Raw genomic sequence first — 8,495 nt, forward strand, 5'->3', positions numbered from 1 at the left:
AAGTTGATCTATAATTCCTAATGAGAAAGCAAATAATAGAAAAGAGAAATTCAGCTTAAGATGGGCTATTTTATATCCCAATTAGCATTAATCATATTGCAAAGAAAGAATTGAACCTGAAGGACATTGCCACTTGTCTCTGTATGAATATAATAAAAGGTAAATTAAAATTATCATTAACATTATAAAATCAAAGTCTACAGTGTTTGTGTCAAAATGTGAATTTTAAGAAGGAATAAAAATATCCATTTAAGTCAGGAATCCGGCGGGCCGTGCGAACAGATGAAGGGGCGATGGAGCTGGAGCCAGAGGTGCTACTTCAGGAAGCAGCGCAGAGATACTGGCAGGAGCTGGGCCAGCGGCTCAGGGGCTGCAGGAGGCACAGAGGCAGATAAAGGAGAGTGCTTCACAAACAAGAGATGTCCTCAAACAGCATTTTAGTGATTTAAAAGGAACCCTTGGGAAGCTATTGGATGAGTGATTGGTGACCCTATTGCAAGAGGTGGACACCATTGTACAGGAGACCATCAAACCACCAGATGACTGCCAGAAGCTCATAGAGCATGGGGTCAACACTGCAGATGACCTGGTCCGAGAAGGTGAAATTGCCATTCTTGGTGGTATTGAAGAACAGAGTGATAAATTGTGGAACTTTACCAAAAAGGCCTCGCACATTCAGCTGGACAACTTACCAGAAGTGCCTTTGCTAGTTGATGTACCCTGTTTGTCGGCTCAGTTGGACGATTCCATTCTTAACATAGTAAAAGACCACATTTTTAAGCATGTAACAGTAGCTTCCTGCCCACCAGTACAGATTGAAGAATTAACAGAGAAACCTGGAGGCATCGTAGTGCGATGTTGTAGGATGGATGGATGATGACTTCACAGCCCAAGATTACAGGCTTCAGTTCCGCAAATGTACTGCAAATCATTTTGAAGACATGTATGTAGGTTCTGAAACGGAATTCATAGTGTTGCACATAGACCCCAATGTGGATTATCAATTCAGAGTCTGTGCCCGAGGAGACAGCAGGCAGGAATGGAGTCCTTGGAGTGTTCCCCAGACAGGGCACTCCACACTGGTGCCTCATGAGTGGACAACTGGCTTTGATGGATACAGTCTGAGCAGTTGAAGGAATCTAGCCCTCTGGAATGATGCCGAGTCCTCGGGTGTTCTCCACTCCAGTGCTCCAACCTACTTCTGTGGGCAGACGCTAACATTCAGAGTTGAAACTGTGGGACAGCCAGACCGAAGAGACAGTATAGGAGTATGTGCAGAAAAGCAGAATGGCTACGAATCTCTGCAGCGGGACAAAGCTGTGTGCAGCAGCAGGAATGGTGCAGTCTTTGTCAACGGAAAAGAAATGACCAATCAGTTGCCTGCAGTTACCTCTGGCTCCACTGTCACATTTGACATCGAAGCTGTGATGCCAGGAACTTCTAACAGCCATGAAGGTGGGAACGCCAAGGTCCGAGTGACCATCAGCTCCAGTAACAGGGAGGTGGTGTTTAACTGGCTGCACGAGCAGGCCTGTGGCCCTATTTACTTCGGATGCTCGTTTTTCTACCCCGGATGGAAAGTGCTGGTATTTTAGCATTTGAAGTGCTTGGCTTTGGTGTGAGGGTTTGCTCTTTCTGTCCTCAGTTTTGTTAGTTGTCTCTGACTTTGAAAAGGTGAGTTTACCTCTCTGTCCACCAGAAATGAAAAGTGAGTCGGGCATGGTGGCACACGCCTTTAATTCCAGCACTTGGGAGGCAGAGGCAGGCGGATTTCTGAGTTCGAGGCCAGCCTGGTCTACAGAGTGAGGTCCAGGACAGCCAGGGCTACACAGAAAAACCCTGTCTCAAAAAACAAAAATAAAAATAGAAAAACAGAAACGCAAAGTGTTCCTGGGTTCACCTTGTAAGTAAGATTTCAGTAAGAAGTGAGCTGAGCGGTGTGGACAAAACCATAGCTCAGTTTTGAAGTACAAATATCAAACTAGCTTTAAAAGTCTGCATACTTTTTTCTTTAAAAGTCTGTTCTTCCTGAAATTGGTTGTTAGAACAGAAAATGTCACATTAGTAAGTCTTCATCAAGATTGAAGGCCAGAAGTAAACAACAGAAGACAGCGAGAGGCCAGGCTCCTCGGTGCTTGTCCAGTCCAGAGTGTTCGCCCCTCTCCACGCCCCCCTCCGTGAGTGTCTGGATCTGAGCCAGCATCTGTGATAGCCAGTGTTAGCATCTTTTCTCTTTACTGGAGTGTGACACAGAGAGGGCAGAGGTCTGCATTCCTCAAGATGAAGCTACTTTTGGAAGAACACAGCCATCTTTGCAGGTCACATGTGCACAGCAGGCCCCATGCGCATCCTTTCTCAGCGGTGCACATGGGCTGTGTGCAGTGTTAGAGTCAGTGTAATGGCAGGTTGAGAACTGGTCTTTTAGTTGACCAAAGAAATAAAGGATGAATACTTGACCTGTTTTTTTTAAACTTAAATTTCTGTAAAATATTTATTTGACTTACCTAATATATAAAAAATCGTGGTCCTGTTATACCAGCATACAGATAATTTTTAATGTGAATTTTTGTTTGTGTTTTACCAATAGTAAAAAAAAGTGGAAAAGCAAAAAAAAAAAAAAAATCCATTTAAAAATTGTAAGTAAAAGTATTTAAATGTGAGACCAGTTCCTACTGAAAAGGCAGCCCTGTGAGCTGCTCAGAGAACATTACTTAAACAAATTTCATTAAGAATTTTAAATCACAGTTCGGTTTTGCATTTTTTAAACCTGTATACGTACTTAGTGAGCAGGTTTTGGTTTTGTTTTGTTTTGTTTTTTTGTAGTTTTGTGTTTTGAGATTCAGGTATATTGACGGGTGAATAAGTAGTTATTGGTGAATAGTGTCTAGGATTCATTTATGCATTCTCTAATTAGTTTCCTATTTTTGAATTATAAGGATATTATTAATTTTTTGTCAAAACATAAGGATATAAACAGTATGAATGTGTCTTTAAATATATAATGTACTAATGGGTGTTCAGAGAGTAATTCTACTGTACTGAATTATTATCAACACTGTTGAGTAGTCCAGTTGATGCATATATGCTACCTAGTAATCCATCTGAACAATTTGTCTCATATCATGTGATACTTGTTTACCAATACCACATCACTTTTTGCTTATATTTCTTTTTTTACAGAAAAATATTACTGATTATATTATATTATGCTTATTTGTCATTCATGTATTTTATTTAATTATTAAAATCCTTACACCATTGAATTATGAAAAGTATGTAATTATTGACAATGGAGTTGCTTTGATTGATAAACTAGAGTGAGGATATCTCTGCAATTTTTCCATATTTTGTGTGCTGTGTTTTCATTTATTTACCAGTGCCTTTTAAATAATATAATATTCTATTTTTATGAAAATTCATTGCATAGTCTATTTTATTTTATAATTGATGCTGTGTGTACCATTCAAAAGTCACTGTCTAAAAATCAAGTAGCTGCTCCTATAATTTTTATTTCAAGAAGTGTGTTTCTCCTTATAAGTATTGTTGACACAGGACAATCAGCATAATTTTGTATCTAGATATTACTAACTACTACTTGGCATGCATAGGGAATAAAATAGGCATTTGTACAGAATCCTTACTGTGAGAATTTTATAGTTTCTAATTTTATTAAAGTCTATGATGTGAGATGGGAATCTATAAATTTTTGAGATGGAATAAATAAATAAATAGTTCAAAGCAGGGCTTCATGTTTAATTTTTCTCATATATACAGTTTCTATGGAAATATTTTATTTAAAATATCATCCTCTACCATTGAATTGCTTGGGCTTCCTTGTTGTTATTTTATTTCTAGATGTATATTGTTCATTGATAGATGAATACTGCTAAAGAAACACCACTGACATGGCACCTTTTCATGATGAGTTAGGATTATCTTCAAAGATTTTTCAGATTTATTCTCCTTATTCAATAGCATTTGGTTAGTTAGTGTTATTTGTATTTTCACATTCGATTTAGAGGCCTATTGACTATTTTTATGACACTTCCCAAAACTCTTTTGGAATTATGCTTCATGTTTTAACGAATCCAATGGTAAGTGTTGGCAAACACATTTGATCTTCCAACTCATGGGCATTATGTTATAGTATAATTTGATAAACGCTATAAAATTTAAAGTTTTAACAATATTTTCTCATTGATAGACTTGTTATCTTTTATGCAAGTCATTTTAGTGTCCCATATTTAGGGTTTTCAATTTTTCTGACACGAGTCATTCTCAACTTCAAATATAGCCTGAGCCATACAATGAGACACTCTTTCAAAAATCAAACAAATAAATATAGTTGTATTTTGTTACACTAATTATTTATCTTATATCTCCTAAATTTATAGACATTTAAAACTTATATATCAGATCTGAGGGTTTCTTAGATTTTCCTATAATCATTTTATGACCTGCAAAATTTTCTTTTTCTTAGTCATGGTTTATTTGCATTTCCCTTGAACCTACAGATTTGCTCATGGGCATTTTTATCATTTAATTTTCTTTCTTTCTTTCTTTTTAATAAGATATTTTCTTCATCTACATTTCAAGTGCTATCCTAAAAGTCCCCTATACCATTCACCCACCCTGTTCCCAAACCCACCCATTCCCACTTCCTGGCCCTGGCATTCCCATGTACTGGGGCATGTGAGCATCACAAGACCAAGGGGCCTCTCTTCCCAATGATGGCCAACTAGGCCATCTTCTGGTACATATGCATCTAAAGACACGAGCTCTTGGAGTACTGGATAGTTCAGATTGCTGTTCCTCCTATAGAGTTGCAGACCCCTTCAGCTCCTTGGATACTTTTTCTAGCGTCTCAATTGGGCGCTTTGTGTTCCATACCATAGATGACAGTGAGCATCCACTTCTGTATTTGCCAGGCACTGGCATAGCCTCACAAAAGACAGCTATTTCAGGGTCTCTTCAGCAAAATCTTGCTGCCATATGTAATAGTGTCAGCGTTTGGTAACTGATTATGTGAGGGATCCCCGGGTGGGGCAGTCTCTGAATGGTCCATCCTTCCATATCAGCTCCAAACTTTTTCTCTGTAACTCCTTCCCTGGGGATTCTGTTTGCTATTCTAAGGAGGAATGAAGTATCCACACTTTGTTCTTCCTTCTTCTTGATTTTCTTGTGTTTTGCAAAATGTATCTTGGATATTCTAAGTTTGTGGGCTAATATCAACTTATCACTGAGTGCATATCATGTGAGTTCTTTAGTGATTGGGTTACCTCACTCAGGATGATATCCTCTAGATCCATCCATTTGACTAAGATTTTCATAAATTCATTATTTTTAATAGCTGAGTAGTAAAACATTGTGTAAATATACCACATTTCTGTATCCATTCCTCTGTTGAGGGACATCTGGGTTCTTTCCAGCTTCTGTCTATTATAAATAAGGCTGCTATGAACATAGTGGAGCATGTGCCCTTGTTACAAGTTGGAACATCTTTTGGGTATATGCCCAGGAGAGGTATTGCTGGATTTTCCAGTAGTACTATGTCCAATTTCCGAGGAAACACCAGACTGATTTCCAGAGTGGTTGTACCAGTTTGTAATCCCACCAACAATGAAGGAGTGTTCCTCTTTCTCCACATCCTTGCCAGCATCTGCTGTCATTTGAATTTTTGATCTTAGCTGTTCTGACTGGTGTGAGGTAGAATCTCAGGGTTGTTTTGATTTGCATTTCCCTGATGGGGATGTTGTACATTTTTTCAGGTGCTTCTCAGCATTCGGTATTCCTCAGTTGAGAACTCTTTGTTTAGCTCTGTACTCCATTTTAAGGGGGTTATTTGATTTTCTGGAGTCCAGCTTCTTCAGCTCTTTGTATATATTGGATATTAGTCCCCTATAAAACTTAGGATTGGTAAAAATCCTTTCCCAATCTGTTGGTGGCCTTTTTATCTTATTGAGAGTGTCTTTTGCCTTGCAGAAGCTTTGCAATTTTATGAGGTCCCATTTGTTGATTCTTGATCTTACAGCACAAGCCATTGCTGTTCTCTGTTCAGGAATTTTTCCCCTGTGCCCATATCTTCGAGGTTTTTCCCCAATTTCTTCTCTATAAGTTTCAGTGTCTCTAGTTTTTGGTGGAGTTACTTGATTCCCTTAGACTTGAGCTTTGTACAAGGAGATAAGAATGGATCAATTTGCATTCTTCTACATGATAACTACCATTTGTGCCAGCACCATTTATTGAAAATGTTGTCTTTTTTTCCACTGGATGGTGTTAGCTCCCTTGTCAAAGATCAAGTGACCATAGGCTTGTGGGTTAATTTCTAGGTCTTCAATTCTATTCCATTGTTCTACCTGTCTGTCTTTGTACCAGTACCATTCAGTTTTAATCACAATTGCTCTGTTGTACAACTTGAGGTTAGGCATACTAATTCCACCAAAGGTTCTTTTATTGTTGAGAATAGTTTTTGCTATCCTAGGTTTTTTTGTTATTCCAGATGAATTTGCAAGTTGCCCTTTCTAACTCAGTGAAGAATTGAGTTGGAATTTTGATGGGGATTGCATTGAATTTGTAGATTGCTTTTGGTAGGATCGCCATTTTGACTATATTAATCCTGCCAATCCATGATCATGGGAGATCTTTCCATCTTCTGAGTTCTTCTTCGATTTCTTTCTTCAAAGACTTGAAGTTCTTATCATACAGATCTTTCACTTCCTTAGTTAGAGTCACACCAAGGTATTTTATATTATTTGTTACTATTGTAAAGGGTGTTGTTTCCCTAATTTCTTTCTTGGTCCGTTTATCCTTTGTGTAGAGAAAGACCATTGATTTGTTTGAGTTAATTTTATATCCAGCTACTGCACTGAAGCTGTCTATCAGGTTTAGGAGTTCTCTGATGGAATTTTTTGGGGTCACCTATATATAATATCATATCATCTGCAAATAGTGATATTTTGACTTTTTCCCATGCAATTTGAATCCCCGTGATCTCCTTTTGTTGTAGAATTGCTCTGGCTAGAACTTCAAGTACTATATTGAATAGGTAGGGAGAAAGTGGGCAGCCTTGTCTAGTCCCTGATTTTAGTGTGATTGCTTCAAGTTTCTCTCCATGTAGTTTGAAGTTGGATACTGCTTTGCTGTATATTGATTTTAATATGTTTAGGTATGGGTCTTGATTTCCTGATCTTTGCAAGACTTTTATCATGCAAGCCTGTTGGATTTTGTCAACTGCTTTCTCAGCATCTAACGAGATTATCATGTGGTTGTTGTCTTTGAGTTTGTTTATATAGTGGATTAAGTTGATGGATTTCCATATTTTAAAAAAATCCCTGCATCCCTGGGATGAAGCCTACTTGGTCATGATGGATGATTGTTTTGATGTGTTCTTGGATTCGGTTTGCGAGGATTTTATTGATTTTATTTTTGCATCGATATTCATAAGGGAAATTGGTCTGAAGTTTTCTTTCTTTGTTGGATCTTTGTGTGGTTTAGGTATCAGAGTAATTGTTGCTTCATAGAATGAATTGGGTAGAGTACCTTCTGTTTCTATTTTGTGGAATAGTCTGAGAAGAGTTGGAATTAGGTCCTCTTTGAATAGAACTCTGCACTAAACTCAGAACTCTGCACAAAACACATCTGGTCCTGGGCTTTTTTTGGTTGGGAGACTATTGATGACTGCTTCTATTTCTTTTGGGGAAATGGAACTGTTTAGATCATTAATCTGATCAGGATTTAAGATTGGTACCTGTTATCTGTCTAGGAAGTTGTACATTTCATCCAGGTTTTCTAGTTTTGTTGAGTATAGCCTTTTGTATAAGGATCTGATGGTGTTTTGGATTTCCTCAGGTTCTGTTGTTATGTCTCCTTTTTCATTTGTGATTTTTTTTAATTAGGATACTGTCCCTGTGCCCTCTAGTTATTCTGGCTAAGGGTTTATCTATCTTGTTGATTTTCTCAAACAACCAGCTCCTGGTTTGGTTGATTCTTTGAATAGTTCTTTTTGTTTCCACCTGGTTGATTTCAGCCCTAAGTTTGATTATTTCCTGCCATCTACTCCTCTTGGGTGAATTTGCTTCCTTTTGTTCCAGAACATTTAGGTGTGTTGTCAGGCTGTTTGTGTATGATTTCCCTAATTTCTTTTTGGAGGCACCCAGAGCTATGAGTTTTCCTCTTAGGACTGCTTTCCTTGTGTTCCTTAAGTTTGGGTATGTTATGGTTTTCCTTTTCATTAAACTCTTAAAAAGTCTTTAATGTCTTTCTTTTTTTCTTCCTTGACCAATGTATCATTGAGTAGAGTGTTGTTCAGCTTCTACATGAATGTTGGCTTTCTATTATTTATGTTGTTTTTGAAGATCAGCCTTGTTCTGTGGTGATCTGATAGGATGCAAGGATAATTTCAGTATTTTTGTATCTGTTGAGACCTGTTTTGTGGACAATTAGATGGTCAATTTTGGATAAGGCAACATGAGGTGCTGTGAAGAAGGTATATCTTT

The 8,495-nt window shown here is 37.9% G+C and overlaps 1 pseudogene; it reads left to right on the forward strand.

The window, feature by feature from the left end:
- The first annotated feature begins 290 nt into the window (after nt 1-290).
- Nucleotides 291-1,595, forward strand: LOC110305399 (annotated as a pseudogene).
- Nucleotides 1,596-8,495: the final 6,900 nt, after the last annotated feature.

This window comes from Mus caroli, chromosome 1, assembly GCF_900094665.2.
Source record: "Mus caroli chromosome 1, CAROLI_EIJ_v1.1, whole genome shotgun sequence".
NCBI lineage: Eukaryota > Metazoa > Chordata > Mammalia > Rodentia > Muridae > Mus > Mus caroli.